Source organism: Triplophysa rosa, linkage group LG24, assembly GCF_024868665.1.
Source record: "Triplophysa rosa linkage group LG24, Trosa_1v2, whole genome shotgun sequence".
Taxonomy (NCBI): Eukaryota; Metazoa; Chordata; class Actinopteri; order Cypriniformes; family Nemacheilidae; genus Triplophysa; species Triplophysa rosa.
Genome location: NC_079913.1, coordinates 10,247,082 through 10,273,870, shown reverse-complemented (window position 1 = coordinate 10,273,870; position 26,789 = coordinate 10,247,082). Strand labels below are relative to the sequence as shown.

At 39.0% G+C, this 26,789-nt stretch overlaps 1 protein-coding gene across 4 annotated transcripts in view; it reads right to left on the bottom strand.

Moving 5' to 3' along the window:
- Positions 1–26,789, bottom strand: part of syt1a (synaptotagmin Ia) — a 166,238-nt gene that overhangs the window by 78,852 nt on the left and 60,597 nt on the right. For all 4 annotated transcript variants that reach the window (XM_057323824.1, XM_057323828.1, XM_057323826.1 and 1 more), the window contains one exon: positions 10,131–10,209. The gene's annotated coding sequence lies outside the window, so the exon portion shown is untranslated. The remainder of the gene's footprint in view (positions 1–10,130; positions 10,210–26,789) is intronic.

The window sequence follows — 26,789 nt, the reverse complement described above, 5'->3', positions numbered from 1 at the left end:
CAGGTCTCAAGACAGAAAGCATTCAGACAGCAGTCTGATTCAAACAATATGCTTTTGTTCCTATAATTTACACATTACAGCAATGTTTTGATAATAGCAGTAAGTGAATGATCACGACAGAAAGATAGTAATGTACTGTATTTTAACTGCAAGCAGCGTGCAGATAAATATATCGGCATACATTTTAATATCGGCCGATACCGATAACATTAAAAATGACCATTTATTGTGGATCCCTACTTTAAATCTGTATTCACGTATTCACCTACTCAAAGAACAAAATTAAATGAGTTTCATAAAGCGGTGCTGCGTCACATTACAACAAAATACATTTGTACGCTTGTTAAACTTGGCCTTGTAAGACATCTTTGCAAAACTGGCAAAACTAGCCAAATTATAATCAGTTTAAAATGAGCTGATTTGATTGAGTGTTTGCGTGGGGCTGTGGAGCAGATACATGCAGGAGATTTTAAATGCGTTTTAGGTAGAGAAACTATCCTTAATTACTTCTGATAGTTTAATTATGCCTCCTGTTTGCCAGGAGCGTCAACCTGCCATACTCGAACGAAACATCTTAATTTTCATTATTCCTCGCTGCCGTGTCTGTCTTTCTCTTGATGCCCGGGCACCTCCTTGCTTTCTTTGGTGAACACAGGTGTTCATTTCAGAGTTGTCACTTGCCAACGCTGCCCATGTAGATGCATGCGCACCACTTCTTCCCGACACCTGTGGTGGCCATTGTCTCTGACGGCAGAGGAGGACATGCTACAGATGTTGGAATGGTAATGAAGTGTGAGAGTGGGAACGTCCAGGATGTCCATTGTAATCATACTCCACACATCCCATCCCAGATGCTGTTGTTTTGCTGTTACACATCCAGATTTCATACATGATGATTTCTTGTTGCACATTCAGAGGATGTTTAACAAGCAAAACTATTATTTACCTATGAATCAAACCCATGACGTTGGCATTGCTAGAGAAATGTCTTACCAGTTGGACTAGAGAAACACATACTATTCATTCTCTTCCATTGGAAACTTATATAAAGTCATCTTTAGTTTGCAAGATAACTGAAGATACAAATAAATAATAACAATGCTTTAGCTCAGGGTTAACCCCAACACAAAGCTATAATAGTTGATGAAAGCTTAATTCTTTAAATATCTAGATTCAGTAGTGTTTCTTTGTTCGCCAGCATCCAGTAAACACCTGTGCTCTTTTCGCATTAGAGAGGTAGACAGCGTATGGAAGTGAGGAAGCAATTCCCACAGGGATCAATTTAATGGGGGCATCAGAGAGTTGGAGTGCACTGCTGTGATTTAATGTCTACTAGAGTTGCCTTATTGGCTATTCCACTCAGGATGAGTAATTAGAAGTTCTTCATAGCCCCATCTTGACCTAGCTGACCTCAGACCAAGAGAACTCCACAAATGGAAAACACGTTTGCAAAGGGAGGGCTTTTGATTATACACATCCTTAGAGCTACCATTACTTCTTTACAAAACACTCTATTATATATCTTTTAATAATATTTTTGGTTATTTTTGGCTTTATAGGATAATCATAGGGGTGAGGGAGGGGAACTGGAGTTGGGAAAGGATTACGAGCCAGGACTTGAACATGGGTTGCCCAGCAGCACTATGGCACAAGATGTCAATGTGCAGCCCACATGACTATCTACGTGGACCACTTTTTGTTTTTTCAAATGAATAAATGTAAATGTAATGTAAACTCCTTATTCTGTGAGCCAATTATTAACCAAGAACAAGGACGGATTTGAGTCAAGGACAATGGGGCCAGTTCCCCAGGGCCACTCATTGTCAGGCTTACAGGGAACGTTTTGTGTTCTAGTAACTGCTGCTGAATTGTGAATTAAACCAAGAGTTCTGTTCTAGACCCTTCCTTAGCACTAACCTTGTTTGCCTCTTCTCAAGTACATTTTTGTATTAAGCAGACATATTTTAGCCAAAAATAGTGCAATTCAGGAATACACAAGTGGCAGTTGAGCTACAGAACATTTCTCATATTTAACATGCAGTTTATAGCATGACAACAGTGTGCTATAAAAGTGCCCTGGGGCTCTGTGACTCAGCACCACTCAAACTTGTTATTGCAAAAACATATAGAACGCAAACACACAAACATACAGTCATGACAGAGGTCTCCAAGAAGGGGCTCACTCTGTGGACTATGGGCAGAAAATTAGGTCGGTTTTAGAGAGCACAGATTTAATATAGTTATCAAGGGTCTGATTTTAGATCCTCAAGCAAGCCGCTGCACTATTAAGTACAATTTTGTCCAAAGATTGTTTTAGAATCAGCCCCCTCATGATAGACTGCAATTGTGACTTCACCTGTAGCCTTTAAGTAGATGGCTCTAAAAACATTATTTCATAGTGACGTTCATCAAAGCGTTAGTAGACTGAAGGCCTCAGGAAAGAGTGGGCCTGAAACATGCATTAAGTTGCATCAAAGTAAAGCAAAGTTTTTGTTCAAAGTGTCGTACTGAGATGAAACAGGAAGAGCAAGAGGAAGACAATATAGCTGTTTGTACTGTACAAAACTCTCAATCACCCTTTTTTGCAAAGCACAGAAAATAAAACGTTATACGGTATGTAATGCACTGTAATGCAATGTAATGACTCAACACTCTGGCCGTCTAAACTGTCCACCTTGCCTGTATACTTATGTTGTATTAAATAAAATGGGGAAAAAAACAATAGCAACAACCACATTGCCATTTTGCTGTCAAATGACAGCACTGATCACAAATTCCCACAATCATGAACAATCTGGACTTTGTTAGCTGCAATACACTCGTGCTGTGTACTTTCAGCTATGCCATTTCCTAAACCAATAATGGTGTTGGACTGGAAAGCCTCTTTATTCTCTTTGGCTGACAACAGCATTGAGATGCATGTCATGCCTTTAATTGCCTGTCAACCCAAGATGATTAGAGCTACCTGCTTGAAGTCCATGTCTATGCTCGATTCATAGCATACATTGAATTTCCTTTTTAATCAAGGTCTTTGTGAAACAAAAGGCAAAAAAGTGGCCGGTAACACATACACAGAATCCCCCGGGTGACATGTGTGCAAGACAACGGAGCATTTTAGCATTTACTTCCCAGATTTCAGAATTAAGTAAATGAATGACACAACAACATGACTGTACTTTGGTAATACATCCCGATGCCTAAACAGATTTTCCTGTCCCAGAGTAATGGGACATCGATAGATTCCTCGTAAAACGCAGCAGTTGTGCGATATAAGAAAACATGTATAACCAAACAATTAAATGGATCATTGCTGAAGGTACGGGTGGGCAGAATGGCCAAAAATCTATTTCACGGAATGAGTAATTTTATTTCACGGTAACTATTTCACGGTAACAATCTCCCGTTATAATTTTATATCTTATGCCTAATTTTTCTTAGATTGATTTACCTTATTTATTTATTACAGTTCATTTAAATGCTCACCCTAGTTAAAATGTAGGCAAGTTATGAAAATGTACTTAAGATATCAGATTAAGTTCTGATAATGAGATTTATTATTTATTCATATTTATCTTCTGGCTATATCATATGTATACAGTAGGAAGATAGACAACATGTCAATGAAGTATGAATATATGCACAAACAATGAGAGTACATTTAGGTTTGTTTATTCTCGTGCTTGTCTTTGCACTGCGAGTCTTTGGTGACTCCACACACGTCTCCCAAAATGGGGGAAAGCGGCGTTTCACGTCAAAGCGCTCACGCGGCGAGCATCATCGCGCGTTTCAACGCAAGTTTCACCTTGGCTTGCCTAAAGTTAAACTTTATTACAACTATTAACAGCTTTACAAAGCAATCTGACTTCTGAAATACGTGCTGAGAATGAGCTTTTTTATATGCAAGTGCAGATCCCTTGCAAGAGCACAGTGCCGGACTGGAAGCGGATCACAAAACTACAGACTGAAAGAAGGTCACAAGAATATTTGATACGTTAATTAGTTATGGGTAGGTCAATTCACATGTTTTTTCAGAATAACTTGCAAAGCGCCGAGTTAACCACGCCTACATATTTACATTCCGCGGAATACACGGAACAGAAAAATCTATTACGGTTGACATTTTATTCCGCGGTAACAAAATATTTCGTCATACCGCCCAGCCCTAGCTGAAGGGATCAATAAGGCTTGCCTTTGCTGATTTTTAAGTCAAAATAAATAAAAATGGACTATTTGTGACCCTGGACCACAAAACCAATCACAAGTCGCACGGATATTTTTGTAGCAATAGCCAATACATTGTATGGGTCAAAATTATCGATATTTATGCCAAAAATCATTAGTATATTAAGTAAAGACCATGTTCCATTAAGATATTTTGTAAATTTCCTACAGTAAATATATAAAAACTTTTTTTTTTGTGAGTGGAATTACATGAGGGAAAGGGATGAAAGAAATGTTCTTTTCAAGTAACCATCCCTTAAAAAAGTTATATTTTATAATTAACCAATGCTTAAATAGCTATTTAGGCATTGTTTTTTGTATTGTTTTTCTGGTGTGAAATACACACCTCAATTCAATATCTGCCCTACAGTTTTTTCCTCATTGAATTTTGTGTTTTACTGTAAAATACAGTAAAATTGCGGACACTTTTAAAAACACTTTCGCTTCTCTTATTTAAGTTTCTTAAAGCTTCATGTACATATCGTATTTTTAGAATCATATCCTTCATTTGTACAGTATGTCTGCATGCAAAGCATCTGGAATGTAGGTTACGGTGTTGTTCTATACAGCGAGAGCCGGCTGTTTATTATGCAACGTTATACTGTGTGAGATTCAAATGCGTGAAGACCGGAGGGTTGGGAGGTTGCTTCTGTCTCTAAGGCAGATGGTTCTTGGGTTATTGAGGAAGATGGATGAACTGTGCTAACATCATGTGAAAGATGTTCCACCTTCCCCAGCCTTTCATTTACCACAGATCTGAGTTTGGTTCAGGATGACAAACGACGGGATGCATACAAAACCGAGCGCAAGTTATCTAGAAGCACGTTTTTTAAGAAACTCTAGTGCCAATTCTGACTCGACTGAGAATGTTTCTTGGTTTTAATTAGTTCTTCGGCAGTAATTATAACACGACACATCGGCGTGCACCATGCGTAATAGAGCGTGCTGGGTTTGAATAGACATTATAAGCCATGGTATTCAAACACGTTCATGGATTCTGTCTCAGTCACCTTGCAGACACCCTTGAAAATGGACGATTCTTAATAGACAACAATGCGTGTGGAGTCTCTCAAACTAAGTTGCTTATATTCTTCTAAAGGAACTTCCTTATAATAAAGAGTGAGTGAACAAGACTCATGTATTCTACAGCACAGCTTTACAATGCAATGTAACAGACACGGAAAATACATAATAAGAAAATATGGGAACACCTGCAGGCTCTTCTTTTTAAACTCATTGGTTGTAATAGCCTGCAGTGAATTGCATAGTTTGTCACAGCTGTGCAGAAGACCCTGCAGGAACAAATCTGGTTGTGTGAGAGTTCCCTGCCCAGTCAAAGCATCCACCAAACCTACGCTCTGCCACTTTGGATATGTCATGACCAATAAGGATGAAAAATTGGACTGTTCGCGCCAATCCTGCTCTGTGCCTGTGCTCCGAGTCCTTCCGCACTTGCCTAGAGGTGCGGAGCCCCTTGCGCTCAAAAAACAAAATGGCACTTTAACAAGCGCCGAATCAAACACAATGCCTCCCCAAAAGGCCCTGCTGCAGGTTCTTCTAAGCATCGCAGGAGTATAGTGTTGCAATCACAACCGGGGCTGTTACATAGATGGTTTACAACAAAATCCTTTATAAAAAATACGTTTAGAGTTTACAAGCTTTTAAAGAGATAATTCACTCCATTTCCAGCATTTACTCTCCCTCGTGTCATTTCAAACCTGTGTGATTTTCTTTCTCTGGAGAACACAAAAGAAGACATTCTGAAGAATGTTGGGACCCATACATTTGTAGTGTATTTCGGGGAAACTATGAGTTTAACCACAGTAACATACAAATAATTAATGGTGATTAACCATTACCTATTTTATACACTTTACCTGATGCAGCAGAATTAATAATAGCGACAGACTAAATGTACTCGTCCAGCGAGTGATCAGCAGATCATATATCAACTCTAAGAAATGTTACTTTCCTGGCCTTGGAAAAACAATATTCTTACTGTAGTACAGTACCACTTCAGAAATCTTAACGAAATCAAGCAGTTTAAGTGACGTTGATATGTGATAAATAAACAGAAACGATTCGAGCGTGGTTACAAATGCGGTTTTATTTACTACACTGTAGCGAGGAAGGCGGGACGAGAGCCGTGGGGCAGGAAGGCGGGGCCGGTGGCGTGAGTGATAATGAGTGTCAGCTGTACGCGCACCGGTCCCGCATGCCTCACGGGGAGCTAGGGAGCATAAGAGGACGAGCGACGGGACTGCCGACGAGAGAGGACCGGGCCCGGAAACTGTTAAGTTTGTTTATGTTTGTGTGGCCGGCAGTCGACCGTGAGGTGGCTGCTGGCCTTTTACTTCCGTGTTATTGTTTGTTTATTTTCATTAAAGTTTGTTAAATGTTCGCCGGTTCCCGCCTCCTTCCTTCCCTACATTGAACTGTGTTACATACACTAATGGGGAAATAAAACCAACTAACTAACAAAGACCAAACACTAACAAACACACATAAAACGTAAAAGCAGTAAAGAATGAAAGAAATAGATAAAGCAAAGAGTGGCAGTATTAAATCAGCTATTCGCATCTGCATAAACCATCAAGGACAATCTCCTTATTTAAAAGGGGCAAAGCTTAAGCGCAGCTATTTAGAAATAGATACTTGCATTGGCTTCCTGGTTGTGCTGGGACAAGTTCATGGTGCGCGTGCAAAAAGGAGTCCCGATGAGTTCAAAGCAAGCGGGTGAGTCCGTCGGATTCTTTATTAGAATCAGATTGGCAGATGAAGGTACAACGGACTTAGCCGAAGCAAACTGCCGGAAGAAGCTGTCTCCGAGGAGAGAGACAGGTCTCGAGAGGGTGAACGAAACACGAGCGAGCGAATGCGAACACACACAAGCGAGCGAACATGAGCGAGCACGAACACACACAAAGAGCACGAACACACACAAACGAGCATTGTTTGCTTCGTGTACAGATGTTATAACACCGGGGGCGTCACGCCCCTCCAAGGTGGGCGAGCCAATGTGATGAGATGCTTTTGGGTGCGAAAACATGTTTCTTTGTCCGGCACACCAGCTCATTTGCATTTATGGTCGCCTGGGAGTTTGGAGCAGGAATAGTCTTAGAATAAAATAAAATGAATATGGTATAAAATACATTACTGTGCTATACACCATATTCTAAGAAATGAAAAGGGAAACATTTAGATATGAAACATGAAAGGGTTATAATTACATTGACCTGTAGTTTGTACAAGAATGTAAATATACACAGAATACCACTAAGCACACATGCCTTTGAGGTTATAGGTGAAGGAGAATAACATGGAGACAAGCATACACAGTGGGTGGTTGTATATAAACTTTAAACCAGTCTTTTGTGGCTAAGGGAAGAGAAAGAGACATTCTTTTGGAAGAATTTGAGGCTCTCAGTCCCTGGGGGCCACATGGCTTTTCTCATTTTGTTGAACAGTCCTGTCCTCCCCCAAGAACCTCCTTTGAAGTCCAGGGGAGAGTATACGAATCTGTCCTGGTCAGTGATGATGGTGCTGAGAATAGGACAGTTGGGCAGACTCGTTGGTGCCTGGTCGAAGCCCTGCTGAGAGGTTACTGTGTTTTACGATCTTATGATCCCAGTTGGTAAACTTTGATCGGACCAGACCCTACACAACACTGGACCCCATTGACTTCAACTGCATGGACAAAACCACTAAAACATTCCTCAAAATATCTTCTTTTGTGATCATATTCAGGTTTTGAGGGCAAATAAATGATGACAGAATTTCGATCACTGTGTGAACACTGTGTGAGACAAGTAGACATTTAAGAATTTGAATCTATAACGTTCCAATGGGCATGTCTCACTCTTTCAACGGTTTCTTTTAGACGTCAGTGTCTGACTTCTCCTTTTCTTACATTTACAGTCTCACGGTGTCCTTGTTGGTTGTGTTTGATTTTTGTTTGTGAGGCTATCCGCTCAATTCAAACCTCAGAAGGACAGCACACTCTGCTCAGAATCGCAATGAAAGAAGAGAATCAGAAATGTTCACATTAAACGGCTTTACCATGGGATTTGAAAAAATATCACTTATATCCTTCGTCAATAAAAAGCATTTGGATTTGTTATCTTGTTCTGGTCCTAAAGTGTAAAACCCAGCTTAATGTTGACTTTCACCACCCCTAGTTTTATATTTTACCCGGCGGCTTGACTTTATCCATATTTCAATGAGGTGTGTTTGTGTCTTCTCAATCCAGAGAGCGAAATCAATATTGCATTAGTCAAACACTTAAACCCATGAAGGGGAAACGGACAGCACAAGTCACATAGATCTGCTCACTTCCGCCCCTCCCACATGATAGCAAAGATGCTGTCTAGAAATTGTGTTATAGCTTTTGACATATGATAGATCAACAGAGACGCCATGCATTTATGTTATTTGGAATATGTATTGATTTGTTCAGTGATGCGAAATATGGTTTTCGAATGATGTGCTCATGGTGTGTGTGTGTGTGTGTTGTCTGGAACTGGAGTTGCATTATAAAAATTACTATACTAAACTAATCATATTTTCTACCAAAAATACTATAGTTACTCCAGCCACCAAAGTCATTACAAAAGTAAATAAGCAACAACAGAACAAATCTGATGCTTTGTTTACATCTGCTTTTACGATTTGTCTCGGTGATCCAGTAGCAATTTGTCAGGTAAGACAGACTGCTGTTTACACCTGGTGGGAATATGCGACCCAGATTCATCTCCTCTGACCAACTGAGAAAGGACTTTGGTGGGACTTTATACAAAGATCACACACTAAAAATAGATATAATGCAAAACCACAATATTACATATTAACGTCAGGCAAACATAAAAGTTCATGAGAAGGTTTGTACTGTGATGTCTTGACCATGTATATGTTTGGCTGTTGCAAAAATTTGGACTGGATGGTTTAACCTGCTTGTTTTTGCATGATGATTGAATGACAGGTAAAACACGGTCCTTTATTGCCCAGGATGCATCTGAGCAGATTTACACCATAAATGAAATGTGGTTATGTGGTTTCAGTTTGCATGATGCAATCACAAAACATTCTGGACCTCGTTTATACTATTTTTAAACCCAATGTTAACTCTTTTCCTGCCCGTCATTTAACCCCGCCAATGACGGAAACTTCTGGCAAATCCTGTTTTCACTGTTACACAGTAGGGGACGTTGTTACCCATCTTCTAAAAGAGTACAGTATTTACGGATCCAGAAACAGCACCATTGTGGGCAAAGTTTTGACCAAAAAACACATTTTTGCTTAAATGTGTTTTTGAAGAAACCTACACCACATTTTAAAGGTGATAAATAAGAACAAATGAAAACTTTTTTTAAAGCAGAAACTTGATTCTTTCAACTGACATATTGTGTGTTAATAAAAGAAAATATTTTGAAAATGTTCTCATCAAAAATTTGCAAAAATGATCAAAAAGGCAGGCAGGGAACGAGTTAATATCAGCAGGCATGGCAATGGAGCTTCTTACATTGTTTAAAGGGTAAGCACAGTTTCTCATAGTTTTACACTAGCAACAAAAAATTAAGCTTGCTATTTAAACAGAAACCATTGAAATGATTTAAAAATATACAGATAAAGCTTGTGGTCTACTGAAAGCTATGTGCTTTTGCATGGCACCATTTAAGTTAGCAGTGCATGAGGCGTGCATGTTGTGTTTAGACGCGGTGTGTGTTATTTGGCCGGTTGGCAGGTGATAAAGACTGAGTGTCCAGATAGGGGATGAAAGCTGTGCAGGTGTTTGGCTGTGAATGGACAGGGAGCCTCTCCAGCCCCCTGGCATTTCTAATGAAACCAAACGGATGCATGCGTGCCTGTGTGTGTGTACGTCTGGTCTTTGAAGCCACAGGACAAAGACTAACCTTTAACTCACGGTAGCTGGCTGCTAATGCTGGTCTCGGACTCTCTTACTGAAGTCACGGGGAAAAGTGTTCTTTCGATCTAAAAAAGGAAAACAAAGAGGTCAGGCAAACCGGATAACATTTGATCAGTTGTATCGTATAGAAAACTCTGGAATTCAGTCCATCCGTCAGCCATTTTGGTCACATGCCCGGGAAGCTATTTCTAGCCATTCTAAATGTAAATAAGACTGGGTTTCTTATAATAACAATTACAAATCCATAATAAAAACATTTTTTCAGTTTCATTCAGCTAATGCGCATATGCATTTTAGATGGTCTGAAGAATAGGCAGGGGCTTTCATTTCGGCATGCTGAGCATTCTAACACAGATCTTTCAATGAATAGTCCATGACGTTCATACTCGGTCTCTGATTTGACAAAAATTGTTTAGAAGATTTGAGTCACAACGCAGGCCGAGTTCTACTTAAACTGTTCGACATAATTCGCAGAAATAGCCATGGGTATTCTCATGGCGCAATCAATAGACTCAAATGCAAGCATTAAGAAATAACCCATAAAGCCAGTGTCATTTCCTCCTGTTGATTTTCCAATCAGCGGGGTAATCTAACTCTCTCCGTGGGGAAGGGGAGTTCGGTATCGACGGGTCGGTTTCACAGCTGACGTTCTGCGTGTTCATTTGCAAGCTTGTAGAAGTGCGTAATGTGCTGTTGACGCAGGACAGACAGCAGCTGGGGATCTGAACACCATAGGTGCACCGTGTCATTGCGTCCATAGAGCAAGAGCAAAGGTACTGTAGACCTAGGAAAACTTCTCTGTTTAAGTATTTTTACATATAAAACAGCATGTCTGTCATGCTCCAAACAACCAAAATCATTGTTTTGAGTTATTTTCTACGTACTAAAGGACAGATTTTTAAATTTTAGGTGTAGTAATTATTTTAGAACACCACATATACTGCATCTCCAGATTGTTTTAGAGCCGGCATTTTACTAATGCAGTTTGAATGCTAGGATGTATTGTGCTATTTAACAGCCAGCATGTGGCTGCCAGGCAGAGCAGATTGCTAAGGTGGCTATTTAAAGTATGCATATGGACAAGCTCACGCAGGCATTATCGTTGTCTAATTTTTAATGTGAAAATAAAAAAGGGATTTGTCTTTGTCAAAGCGAAGCCTAGTTGTTAACATGGTGTACTTTTAGCAAAAGCTAATATGAGAGAGAGAGAGAGAGAGAGAGAGAGAGAGCGCAAGAGAGGGATAAACTGAATTTCTCATCCATATCATTTCTCCTCCAAGGCTCTTTATCTGAGCTTTGATGCACAGATTAAAAGCTATTACTTTAGACTGGCAGGTGTTGGAAGGGAATGCTTGGATAGACAATCACATATGAAAATAAAAAAGCAAACAATGGCTCTTTATATAGAACCCGGGCTATTTATCAGTCAAATAAACACTTGCTGGCAAGGGGACAAAAATGCCAAGGTCTACAAAACCATTTCCCTCGAATCAACAAAAAGCACTTCATTTGCATTTTGGAGACTTGCCAACATGTTTAAAAATGGTTTTATAATAAGACATGAATCGGTAAAACCTCTTTGCTATTAAAAAAACACAATGCTCTTAAAAAAAGAAAAATGCAGTGAATAAGTATGGAAAAATAGCCGTGCATTGCAAAAGTGATTTGTGTATCAATGTCACTGATGTTGACCGGCGGTCTGCGGTGTGCTTTCGATTTCACTTGTCCCATTTGGCTGGCTGTGGTCATGTTCCAGCTTTGAGTCCATTAGAGTTGCTTTGAAACTACTTATGTGAGGTCTGAACCGCTGCCAGAATGAACAGCTGCTTCGGCGTGTAAATCATCCAGTATAATGCAGAGGCTATAAGCATGAGAATGCCCAGCCTCCCTTCCCACCAATCAATGATGCGGCAGCAATTTGACAGCTCCTAACAGCAAGCCTCTGATCCGTCAACATGAGGGCGGAACAATGACGGTTCCTATTACCTGTTTGTCTACAGATAATTTATTACATATTGCGTTTTGTTTGGGGGGGGTGGCATTGTTCTGGGGGGGTTGTTATACAGTTGTTACCATAAAACAATGAATTATTATTCAGCCTCTTTCCAGTTAACTTTCATGACTAAGGTCTCTTTTTCATCACTGGTTGCATATGAAACACTATTTTGTCCTTTTTTACAGTCACTGATATTCATCCCGAATATGAAAATGAGTACGATAAACGTTTTTGCCCTACATTTTAATCTTTTGAGTATTGACAAATTTATTCTGCTTTAGCTACTTTTATTTAGTGAAGTAAGTTTGCAAAACCACCTTTAATCTAATTTGTCACGCTGATCTAAAGAGCATAATGTATTCCGCCGTTTCATTACCTTTTTGTTATCGGATCATTTCATCCCCACCCCTTACAAACTCTACAGTGTTGCATGCATGCTAATGATTTGATACTATATCCTAGTAACAAACATAATATTTCTCCAATTTACAGTGTTGAACACATTATTTGGTTGTTCCTTGCTTGAAATTTTTGTTTTTCTTTCATTTGTAAGTCCTTTTTATGCCATATACTGTTTTAGTTCATTTTTGTTTAAAGTCACCATGAAATCAAACAGGAAACACAGTGTACACAGTGTTGCAGCGATTATTATAAATGATTTATCTGTGCACAGTGACTTTGAATTTTTTCTAAATTCATTTGCACTTGTAATCTTTAATCAAAAACATTAAGCTCCTCACCCCCTCTCAACAACAACTCTTCACCACATGACGTCAGCAACAAAAAAAAAGAGGTAGGACTTTACTCACTGGCTGAAATAGCATACTGTGACAGTACGTACTGAATTTGAACAAGTATCTACCTATCGGCCGTTTAAACGGTACGTCCTATATAGTATGAGTGGGAGTAGTATGAATACATTTCGGACATACTGTGTCCACCATGTTTTATGGTCATGTGACCCGTATGCTCTTTGACCTATGACGTATTAACAACAACCTACACGTCAGCGTTGATAAAAACATAATTCAGTCACGAGAAATTCATTTATTGGCACTTACATTAAAAACGGACGTCCGCCTTAAAGTTTTGCGCTATATTTATTTGATTTACTTTTGAAATTTGACCGTTGCTCAGCTCCCGTGGCATCATGGGATAGATAAGTGTCCATCCGATCCACACTCACGAATCTCGGCGGAAGTAGTAGACCATCCGGGTATTTCTCGCCTACTGTTTTTTGCATACTGAGGTTTCGGACATACTATTCATGACTCATACTCATTTTCGCCTACTATATAGTATGGAAGTAGGCGATTTCGGATGCAGCCACTGTCCAATGGCCAGGCATTTTTAGCCCTCCCCTCCAGGCCCGACTTACAACAAATCAAAAAGGGAAAGGCAAAATTTTCCCCCGCCCTAATTTTTTTCTAATTTCAGAAGACATTTCACTCGGATATACATCATGATACAGATAAGAAGTCCATCGCAACTTCAATTTCATGGTGACTAAGGTAAATATTTGACAATGCTAAATGGTTTATCAATAATTTCTTCTCTACAGTAATTTGTTACTTTTTCAATACCTAGACAAGTTAACAGCAGCTTTGGAAACATCAGTGATTGTAATATGAAAATCCGAATTAAAATGATGTTAGTATACAAGCAGCCAGAACATGTTTACATGAACACGAAGCCACCCAGTGCAACTACTGCAGATGGCACCGTGACATTTCCCATCCCTGTGTTTCAGGACAGAGAAAAGGGTATTAAATGCAATCCATGTCTTTTAATTGCTTTCATGTCCCAATAAGCAGCAACAAGTGAATGACATGGAGAAAACAACTCAGTGTTTTTTATTAAAAGCTGTGTAGGAGCTGTAGTGTGTATGACAGTGGAGATATTGTTATTGTAATGAATTTTGAGCTTTGAGCTCTAGAACACCCTGACACCATGTGACTCCCCATTGCCAATTGTGACAGGCACCCATTTGAGGACTATCCAGGCAGACACCAAAGACCCAGTTATGTCTATTGGTGTGTATGTAGTCCCATGTAGTACAGTCACATCTTAAACAATTTCCTAGAGATTGTTGGATAAACAATGGCTTTTCAGCATGTTGATTTTGGTAGGACATGATAGACCCTAAAATGACACGAGCGCTTTTTCAAAACTTTGTGAGCTTTCTGTCTAGACAAAATGGACACTTATGTGCTCAATAAGATTGGCAGCAAAATTCAGCTGCCTTTCAATATAACAAATTTTGACAATAATATAAGACAGTATATACCATGTGTCCATTATCCATTAGGTAAGTGAAAAGATGGCAAGAGAAACTTAATATAATGATAAAAAGGGTATATAATAATAACAACAACAAAACACTATCATAATTTTGTGCTGTAAATCAATTAATGTAAGGACCCCCTTGAAAACGAGATGGTGCATCTCAAGGGGTTTATCCAATAAATACATTTGAATAATTAATAGCAAATAATCTATTTCAAAATAATTGTTTGTGTTCATATAATATATGTATGTGTGGCATGTATATTTGTATTCATATGTATATAAATACACAGAAATACATGTATGCATTTAAGAAATATGAGTAATATATATTTATATTTATACATAATGTAAATTATATTCAAATATAAATGTCTGTATATTTATGTAAATATTTGTTGTGTGTTTGCATTAATTTATACATGTAAATATGCATGCATGCACATATATTATATGAACACAAACATTTATTTTGGAATCGATTAATCATGATTAATTGATTTGACAGCACTATTATGATCATGATGATGATTATTATTATAGAATGTGCAATGTTTATTTACGGAATCAACTGTAAAGTGATTTTCCTCATTCTTGACATTAGCAGATTTGACATGAGTAGTATGCATAAGTATCCTATGTAGTGTGTCAAAAATAAGTCTCTTACAAATAAGTAGACTGTCAACAACAAAGCAAGCCTTGGAATTTGAGTTACTAGTTTAGTTTTATAATGTTACATTGACAATTCCACAGTAGAAAATGCACGTTCTTTCACTGTTGATGCGTTTGTAATATTTTTATAATGATATTATTGCCAGTAAATTCAAAACTTATGAGTATGACATGCCTCAGTGTCTGCACTCATTAGGAAAAATCTCGTAACAAAATGCGAAATACAGCCGAAGATATCAGCTAAAAGAAACAGATCATTATGTTTGGAAATAGCTTGGGCAGCGTTCCCCCTGGAGTGAAGCAGAGCAGGTTGTCAGTGCAATGACGAGGGTGTGATTGTCGGATGAGCGGTGTGCACTAGCCTTGACACATCATGCTGCAATCACGGCAGAATAGCTGGCTAACGGCTTTGGAAATTATTACGAACCATCCCTCCCTTCCAGACCTCTAAATCCTGTGTCCGAAGCATGAGACCTTCACAGCTGGAGGGAGACCAGAGCGGGCCATCTGCCTCTTCTGCGGACGACTCATTATGCCGAGGTGACCTCCGTGGTGACGTTGCAATGTAAACAACACACTGTAAGGGATGCGCTTCTTCAGCAGGAGTTTGATGTGCCAGAAAGTAATAAAAGAATCTGTGGCTTGCAGGAATACTCACGGTGAGCAGATTCGGAGGACTTATCTTTTTCTTTCTTGCATTGTCCCCGGCATTCATCTCCAGCTATTTGACAATCTGATATTGGAACACAAAGGCGGTTCATTTAAAGTGTCACTCCTGCTGGTTTCCATTGAGACTTTCTTATTCTCTGACTTGAGTTACTCTTCAGGTGCTGACTGTCAACCAATAACAACCCTTCCCATCTTTTCCGAATGCCACTCTCGTGTGACAAGGTTTCTCTGCCATTCCCAAGTCTCCATATGCTGTTTTTCATTTTAAACACAGTGTGTATGTGTTGTAAGGGGGGAAGTGGACAGGGTGAAACATAAATCCACAGAAGGGAGCCGAGTGAGTGGTTTGATGGAGGAACGGATGGCAAAAAAGAACAGTGAGGTGCCGTTTATTGTCGTGTGACGAGTCTCTCTATTTCTCTCTTCTTCTATGACTTTTTAAATCTGTTTTTTCCTCAAGGCTGCCCTCCCCCCCTTTCTCCTTTGATGTGCCGCTGTGCTAGAATCATAAGTCTGGAGAAGAGACACGCCACACCCGGTTAAGAAGTGATTTCTGTGGCGGCCATGGCGTGCCTGGATTACTTATCCCGTCGTGACACATTTGCCATCCTCTGGCTCTCTGCTGTAATGGTGGCTCCTGGAGTGAGTAATTATAAACCCAAACGTTTGTGTTAAATTGCGACCTCGTGGCAAAGCTACGGAAGATGCTGTTCCATGTTTACGATTAATAACACAGGTTTGTCTCTGGTAATCAGCTGATAAACACTCGGCCTTGGAAGGTGACACATATTCTCTCTCTCACTCGCTGTTAAGCATAAATTTTCTGGTACACACATGCTCTGTTCAAAGTAAGCTGCCTGCATTGGCAGACTTCACATTGAGAGCCTTATAGACATGCTCCCAATGCAAAGGTTTCTAGAAATGTTAGAGAATTTAATTATGTCATTGCATTGCGTACATATTTCATAGAGAGGACAATGCCTAACTTTTAACACAACAAATACAGACAAAGACATTTGGAATGAGCAGAAAGAAGCCGACCTTAAAGGAGTCATATGACACGGCTAAAACAATTATTATCGACTGTTTTAGATGTAATGCAATGAGTCTACACGATTTAAGGTTAAAAACCGCTGTATTTTTCACATACCACACATGTTTGTATCTCCTCTTTGCCCTGCCTCTCTATAATGCGCTGATTTTTTACAAAGCTCATCGCTCTGAAAAGCGAGGTGTGCTATGATTGGCCAGTTAACCAGTGCGTAGTGATTGGTCGAACACTGCAAGCGTGTGACGGAAATGTAATGCCTCTTACCATATTTGGAACATCAGGTTCCAAAGCAATTGTACTGACAGTTACGCCCATCTTACTTGCGTATACATTTGGGTGGTCTTAGACAAATCATACCACGAACTGACGTAGATTTGTGGGGGTGTGGTTACACGAGGCTGTTCAGACAGGTCTGGGTGAGCATTCGCTTTTAGATAGAATGCATCTTTTGTTCCTACACTTTAATTTTTGCTATTTTACATGTCTAATACATGCATGGGCAACTTACACCACACCAAAGTCACAGAAAAACATGTGTTTGTGCCATATGACCCATTTAAATAAACTTTACATTAAAACGAGTCTATTAAAAAAAGTTTTAAAACACTTGAATCGCATTTCTCATGATCTTAAAAATCTTTTTAAAAGTTTTGTTTGCATTTTTTAATTACCTTTGTGGACTAAACAATAATTTTGCCAACATTTCATTAGAAAACTAAAATTTTATTTTAAAAAGTATATATATACTGTCTATTTTTTAAAATATGAAACCAAATTATGAAGATAAAGTAATCAATAAGAGCCCATAATAAAATGGAAATACAATCACTACTGTTTAAAAAGCTTACTATGATGTAGTGTTAACAACATTCTGTCAAACAACTGAAGTCCATTCAACCTTCAATTCAACAAGTCAACTTTTTGTGTTGTACGCGGAGTTGCTGCCTAAGTTATATGTTCTGAATGAGTAACTTATGAGGTCCTATTACAGTTAGGATGCTATCAATGCTGGTTAGGCAGTAGGAAGCAGGCATCTCATTGTGTGTGCATCTATAAAGAATTAATAGAGGGTATGCACGTGACGTTCTTTCCCATGTGAACATGCCAAAACACGCTCACTTGAGTAGCAAAACTCTAAGCAAAATGGCTGCTTACAATAGCAGTAAATGCAATTCCGCGCAACATATCAGTGTCCTTTGTAAGTCACATGGTTCCTTTGTAACTCGTAAGGATCCCCATAGAGTCCAACTGCTTTTAATTTCAGCAAATAATTGCGTGTTTTAGTCCTGGTTTCTTTGTTTCTCCTATTGAAAGCAGACACTTTGCTGCGTGTTTTACCACTCAAGGGAACGTGTCCTGGCATGTTTTCACGTGGGAAAGTGACGTCAAGGCATTCCCTCTATAAACAACATACCAAACACAGAATGCATTGATTTAAACTAGCAAAATTTTAGAACACATCCTACATATCGTCGCTGTCAGAGGAAACTTCCTATGTCCAAATTTTGTGAACTTCATATTTTTTCACAAATCGATGCTATTGGTCAGTCCCCATGTGGGTCTGTTATTTTTACAAATTATTAACCAATCTAAAGTGTTGAAAATAGCTTGAGAGCAAATCTCTTAACTCCATTGGACACTTCAACTGTCTGAGAAGTCTCGTAACTCCACCTCTTCTTCACTCCGCGGGAGCCTCTCGGCATTACGTCTCCTGATTGAAAGTTTTTTAGACAATAACGAGTGAAAATAGTTAGGTTAGATACATTTGAATAGGTCTGTTTTGTTAAAAATCGATAGCTGTAATGCTTCGGTGCAGAAGTCCGTGAGCCACAAAGGTAAGTTTGCGAGCAGATTCGGCTAATTTCCGCCTATTAGACAGCCTAGTCAGCTCATCGTTTTTTGTATTACATCACTTAGTTCTTAAACCTTTAAAATAGAGTTTAGGAAGATGTATGTAACCACAGTCGTTAGCTTTGGTTAACAATTGAAGCCTTTTCTCTTTTCAAGAGGCTCAACGCGACCGCCAACTTTATTTGCGTGCAGATTAATTTCCGCCTATATTAGACAGCCTGTTTAACATTTTATTTTGGTATTGCATCACTCACAGCTCTAACGTTTAAAATAGAGTTTAGGAAGATGTATGTAACCACAATCATTAGCTTTCATTAGCTCTTAAAGCCTCGTCTTTTGTCAAAAGGCTCAACGCGACCGCAGACTTTGATGAACACTGCTGGCAGCAGCGACGTCTGTGTCCGTACCATTCTTATCAATGACAGCATAATCTCGTATCTCCCTGCTCCCAAGTTATAAACCTTGTATCTCCGATTAAACATGGTTTTGGGGAAATGTTGTGTTAATGTTGCTACACAACAGTATATGATAGCAATATAAGGTATAATGCCAACTTTAACGATACAATGTTTAATAACTCAAAAAATATGCAGTTTTTTTAACTTCCTGAAAAATAATGGTTTTGGAGATACGAGGATTCCGCCCGATAGCGATGATATAATGCATTCACAATACTTTTAGGACCCGGGTCTTTTTGTTCTTGCTGGATAGAAAGCCTTTTGATTTAAGCTGTTAGGGGTAACAATTAATAAAAACTCAAACAGTGAATGCCAGTACTGTAACCAGTACTGAAAAAAGTTAGCCATCAACATCATAAAAACCTTGGATGTAAAAACAGGTAATTCACCTTTAAGTTATTATTCCCATCCAACAAGACCTTTCAATAGCTTTGTCCTTGTGCACCACAACCTTTCCCAGAAGCCGCAATTAAATGCTGCTGTGATTCACATTTCTATGATCAAACTGTGTCTTTTCAGGTGTTGTGGACTGTGCTTCATATACTTGGTGGACTTAAGGCCATCCATACAACTTCCTTTTTGTGAACACAGAACGATTGGCATTGCAGTATCACCAAGGCTTTTACCCTTATAAAGACGAGCGTTAAGGTACTTAGTGATGAGTCATTCTCAACCCAGTGGAGGGCTAAAAACTTTAGAGACAGCCGATCACGATATACAGCAGGTATCAACACCAATTCATTCATCAGTGTGATCATGGAGATTACTCCATAGTAAACAGCACTCACACACAAGACTAGTGGGGTTGTGAGAAAGCTCCAAATATGCGTGGGAGGAGAAACAAAACCCCAAGGAAAATGGAGTGAGGTACATGTCTCTATGGGTTACATGATCCAATGAAAGGTGTCGCTGATTTAGTACTCAGCCGCATCCATTAAGGACAAATTAATGCTTTCCTGCAAGAGAGAAGCGGTGGAGGCTTACAAATGGACTGCATTCGATTGAACGATTGGTGTTTAGAAAACTCTCACAATCAATGATAAGACTGGCAGAGCATATAAATGAGCCATACCTTGCACCTATCACTGTTCGGTTACAATCTCAGTTCTTAGCTTTTGGCAGTTATTGATTTTGAAGAGCTTTCTCATATCTTAGCTAAATCTGCACAAACAACTATAATAAATTCATATGTAGACTTAAATATTTAAACATCTGGATAACATATGCAAGCTAAACTATAGAGAGTGTCTCTTTGTGGAGAGACTAAACTGGTCAGAAGGGAGGGGGTGCTGGAACAGGACAGTGTAACTACGACCAGTTCTAAACCACCTGGCAGAAGGTTCACCAGGGAGGCGATTGCTCCAACCCTCCTGCCTATTGTAACTGCCCAAGCAACCAAAGCTCAGCAGGAACAAATTACTTCAATTGAGTCAAGTTTGGCGGCTACATTCCTTCTAAATGCTTTGACCCACCACACCCACCTCCCACGCCCAACAGGTCCCTTCTGGGTCACCATATTGCCATTGCAACATTGCATCTGAATTTTCTTAATACTTTTCAGGCAGCACAATGAAGATTAGGCAGGATGGTGTCAAATATTCTCCAGTGGATTGGTCGGCTGCCAAAGGGTGTCAACAGACTCTGTGAGGACCAGGAGGGGTGCTGTTATTTGGGAAGACAAGCTTTTGCGCTTCACTGGTCTGACAGTGGGCAATGTAACGTCCAAGGATGGCATATTCTCATACAACCTCCTTTCCCTGTCGACGCTGATGCTTCTTAGCTTACCAACATATAATATAATATATATATATATATAGTGTTGTAAATGGAGCTTGAAAGCTGATCAAGTATGATGGCATAGTGGCCAGAACTGAATTTCATTTCCAGGGAAAAAAACTATAAGCAAAGAGAAAGTACGAAATGAAAAACAGCCTGAAAGACCATTGAAAACTTATATTTTCTGAAAGACCATTGCAAACTTGCAGTAAAATTGCAACTTCAGAACAGGCGGGTTTTTAAGTTTAAGATTACCAGCTCTTTTATAGTTGTGTCCTTTTATAAAATATATGTAAATGCAGTGCAGCAGGAGGCGGCCGCTTTCGACAATGTTTTGCTCACTCGTTTCATCTTAAGCGATCATTATCCGTGGGTTTGGGGAGAAAAGGGCTCAGCTGCACGGCCAATTTCACAGCCAATTCAAAAGCTCTTCTCGTTTACACAAATGAGGAGCCGTACATCATATTAATGCTTTATGAAATTCGATGGCATCACTGACTCTCAGTGCATAAATAGCTGACTGAGATAAATGTGCCATCAAATCAAACACCAACAGATAATACAGCAAACTTCACAGATTGATCAGAGTTTGTGCGATAAGGTCACTCAGATAAGGTTCAGTTAACAGGCTACATCAGAAGATACACTGGTAGTTTCTGAAGAGTTTTTCAGTTTGCAGATAATGACATGTACCTGTGCATGACGTACATGCCTACATGTGCGTGAGAGAGCATAATGGCTCTGTGTGCAAACGTGTGCGCAAAAATAGTCCACTAAAGCATTTGTGTATGTGTGTGGGCAAGCCTTTCCAATTAGGCCAGTAAGGAGGTCTCCATGACGACGGCAGGGATGGACCCATACTGCACATGCATAGCATGAGTGGCATTGCTAAGCTGGAAGCTAGCAGTTGCATTTTGTACATCGGTGCCTGATTGGATGAGACCACAGATGAGGAGGGAGATGTGAATGGCCCAGAGGAGAAAGGAAATAAATACACTGATTTCATGTCTTATCTACACCGGAATCTGTTCCTCCAATTGTAACCGTGTGATGAAGTACATATAACGAAAGTGACTGTTTATCAAAATCTAGTAGAAAAAAGATCTGAGCAAACCACTTTGATCTGCATCACCTGTTCATTCATGTCCTTGATGTGCCCAAGATCAGAACAGTACATGTGACTATACTTGCAAATATCTTAGTGATATGGTTAAAACCAAACAATTACCACCAAATAATAATATCGTGACTTTATCAGTATCAAAATGTATTATTTTCAATGATTCCTCTACACTTTCAAGAGATCTCAACAAAACCCCCAATAATAAAAGATTGACCTAAAAATATAATAACTTGAAATAACTTTTGTCAAAAAAATATTGATTAATAATATTTTGACAACATTTTGAGGTTTTATTGTTACTATTATTGGGTTTGTATTTTTGTATGTAATGTATTATGTGTAAGTATTTTGATAAAAGAAAAAAAGAAGTGTGTTATGTGTTTTGAAAGAGAAAAAACTCTTCAGGTGGATTGTTTGTTGTTGGTAGTCTAATAAATTTAAATACAGTGGCATCCACTTCAAGTGAACTCTTACTGAACGTAATGCGTTTCATTACAGTATATGCATTGTTTTCTTGTACTCATTTCAGGCAGTGCTAAACTTACACAATGCCATAAATACAAACAGAGACTCAACATTCTAGATTTATATGCTCATTCTGTTCATGTCATTTTTCCCATGCTCTTTCCAAAAGCAGGATGAAAGCAAACCTAGGCCCACTAAAAGCATCACTCAGGGTCCTAAAGATGAGCTACAGAGACTTTCATGTGCACCCTTATGCTGGCGGTCATTATAGAGAGTGGATGCCCTGCAGATACCTGTCTCCTTTTCATTTCTAAAACAGGTGTGCCTGCACGCTGCCTTACCAATTGGTGCCTGGAGAGAGGCAGTTTGTGTTGATTGCGCTGTGAGCTTTGAGTAAAAAGATGCGGGGGCTTGCGACACACTGCGAGGTATCTGAGGTGAACATAAAACAGTGTGCACAGGGCACGGCAGAGTAACACCTAGCTACAAGGGGAAGCGGTCAAGTCGCTTGTCCCCCTGTGAAAGATTCAACCATACATCCAGAGAGAGTGCTTCAGTGTGCTTGTGAAAAGATTTACCCTGGCTTGTTTACTTCCCGCTGATACCCTGTCCTTTGGCGAGGAGTATTTGGCTCAGCAGTTCTTACCACACATCACGTAGACTAAAACAACCTCCTACAGTACGATGTGAGAGGGTTGCGGCCTTTCTCGTTTTTTGTTAAATACACAACTACAAACTGTAGATGTGTGCAAGTAAGCTTTTTGTATAAAATTATTAAAGTAATCATGGTTTTCTGTTAATAGAAAGAGACTGGAGTGATATGGGAGACATGAAGCTAGCCAATCCACTCCAGCTGTAATTCTGCATTTTCCGATTGAATGCCAATCACTGGGACATTCTCTCTCTCCATCCTCCACGATCTGTTCCAGCTGGCTCACATTAAAAACTGCACGATGCTAGAATGTTTTTTCAGCATCTCTGGAGTGATGGTGTGACCTGGACATTGTAATGTGCCCCAAGGCAAAGGGCCAATGCAGAAAGGGGTTGACATTTCCAATATGCTACTCCCTTTGAGAGAGGAAGGGGAGATAAGACCTCGGAAACGCTGAAGGCAATGAAGATAGGACACTTCTTAAAGCATTATTTTCAAAGCCATAATATTGAGTGACTGTTTATGTGGCTTTCATCTCAAATTGGTGATGTTAATACACTAATTCCATTAAAGACTCCATGGCAACGTCTCGCAATATCGCCTTGTTGTCCCTTCTTTGTTTTTGGAGGTGTGAAAAGCTGTGACGTGAAAATCAGAAATAACTACACGTTCTGAAGTAGCTTTTTTGTTACTTAGCAACCTCTCATAACTCAGTGCTAATAATGACGTTTAGCGCTAAATATGAAGGGGGCGTGGAGTATGGCTATTACCCATAGCTATGGAAAATTGGAAAATCAATGTATGAAGGTCTCTTACAAGTTTTTGAAACCATTAGATAAAACAAGCTATCCTATCAAGTGCATCTTTAAGGTTTTTGGTACACTTGTGTTGAATGCAATATTGCTGGATTGCATAGCTTTGATAATGTCTGTTGTTTCCTTACTAGCAGTCTAGGTCTTTGCAATGAGGTACTGAAGCTCTTGTAAAATGTTTGACGTCAGATTTTCCTGAGGGATTTTTACAAAAGCCTTGACAGGCTTGTGCAATGAGTACTTTCATAACTGTCTGTGACTCCTGGACAAACTTTTTCAACAGTTCTTTCTACCAGTCTCAAGGGTTGTCCAAGTCCCTTTCAAGTCACTTCACACGGCGGCCATATTTACAATGCCTGCCGGCAGGTATATTTCAGTCATATGAGACAAAAAACCTATCTATTCGAATCGACATCTCAAATATCTCTGACACCGTGTCTACACCGGACGCGACAGGCGCGATGCCCAATCCAGTGTGAAGAAATGTTTTAATTATAATGGGTTCTAATGCGTTTCTAATGTCTTTTTTCACGTCGCGTCAGTCGCGTCCGGTGTAGACACGGTGTAATATTGTTTGTAAGGTCACAATGAAATTAACAATCTAACCTGACATGATATTCAACATAAATTTTGTGAAACAAAACAAAACCAAAACAAAACAAAACAAAAAATAAAACAAACAAAATGTTGCAGTGTGCCACGAAATCACTAAAGAAAAAAACATATATTCCGCATAGCTTCACTGGCATCTAGTCCCAAACTGGCTTTATTAAGGGAGCCTAGCTCTTAAGCCGTAGGATCCCATGATACATGGATAGGGTATTTTGAGGTCATTTTGGAAAGAGGGTACATATCGAGCACAGGTTACAGACACACAAAGAACAAATAGAAGAAACAACATAAGGGGCCTTGCCAATTCTGATAACCTTAAAACAAGAAATCAACTGAGAAAGCATCCAACACAGTAACATTCTGGTAAACATGACCAAACTGCTGGTGTTCTGTGTCTTATCTATGATTAGGCAATATCACAAGTAAGACTGCTGTTTTACACACCTTGGCTGTAATTGGACTGTAGGCTAATATTCAGTACAACATATTTTTGGGGATAAATAGCCAAACATCATCAAGGTGGGTGGCCAGCTCTGAAGGCTTGATCTCATAAATGTGTACTGATAAGGAAGGATAGCAGACGGACTGTCTGTGTTTGAAAACAACAAACAGACTTCCAGAATTACGCTCACATGTTCAATTTAGTACTGACCATGAACCAAAGCAGCATTTAATAAGCATCTGGGCTTTTTGGCTCAGGTGGCTGTTGGCCAACCTGAGAAGAATCTATCATCCCATTAAATAGAAATCATGCGGTTATTGTACCACATAGCAGAGATCAGTTTTGCAAATCGATGTCCTAAACGTGATATATTGTAAATATCTATACAATTATTATTTATTATTTCCCATTCCCCTTCTGTAAAATGTATAATATTCATTTTAACTGGCACAACATTATCAGACTTACAAAAGTAGCCCAACACCATGAATATACAACAGCAGAAAAAGTTAAGAGACCATTCCAGTCTAGTGTCTGTTAACTTTCAGCACAATCAAACCTGAGGAGTGACAAAGTCATCCAACAGCAATGTGAAAGACTGACAGAGACCGGCCAACGAGATTATCACATAAAAAAACATTTTAAACTTTTTGTAAATACATGTACATATATTGCTGTTGTATTGCTTACAAGTAAATATGAACTTGTTTTCTTTGCAGTATTTGAGGTCTGAAAAAACAACAGTTTTCATTTTCTGCAAATAAATGCAAATATAAACAATATTTTTTCTATTTGAAATTTGGTAGAAATATTGTTAGTAGTTCACAGAATGAAACAAAAAATATTACTTTACCTAAACCTAAACACATGTACCTATAAATAGTCAATTTTAAAAACAGATAAAATGATTTTAATAATGTTCTATAATTTTTTTCTGGGGCTATATCTGGTAATACCCAAATAACCTACTTGGAATAGGTGATATCAACCATAAAGAAAACATGAACTGGGTCATCTACTGAAAAAAATGATTATTTTTGTTTTCTTGTTGACTTGGAATTAAATTTAAACAGTCACTATAGATATTATACATTAAAGTCATGTCGTCTTTTTTATATCGTGCTTTATAAAATATAAACAGCTTCAAAGCAGCTTAATCAATTGTTGCCATTTAATAAGTTACTACATAAAGGGGTGGTTTCCCGGACAGGGATTAGTTTAAAACAGTACTAGGCCTTGGTTAAATTAGGATATTTAAGTAGTTTTTAAAAACATACTTTACAAAAAACGTTACTGGTGGGCATCTTGAGACAAAACAATCACAGTGATATATTTTAAGATATGTCAGTGCAAGTTGTTTTCGATTAAGACACCTCCAACATTTAAGTTAGTCTGGGACTAGGTTTAAGCCCTGTCCGGGAAACCGCCCCAAAGTCTTTTCTATAAAAAGTTTATTCCTTTATTGTGTAACATGTAAAGGATCATGCTCAAGAGCTGCCATGAGTTAAGAGCAGCATTCCCCCAACACCAATGGCGAGTCTATGAATATTTTCGCAGAATTGGCCAGCTCTGATTGCAAAAAGTTGGTTTAAGAGGCATAAGTGTGTCATTGAGTTCACCCCATGCACTATTTAAACATTTCTGTGCCCGATTAAGTTTGCTCAACACACAATTAGCGAACCCGTGAGTGCAGAGTAACTCAAATCTGACAGGTCGCCTTCATACAAATGCTAAAAAATATCAAAACCTGTGCTGCTCCAATTTTATGCAATATCAAGAG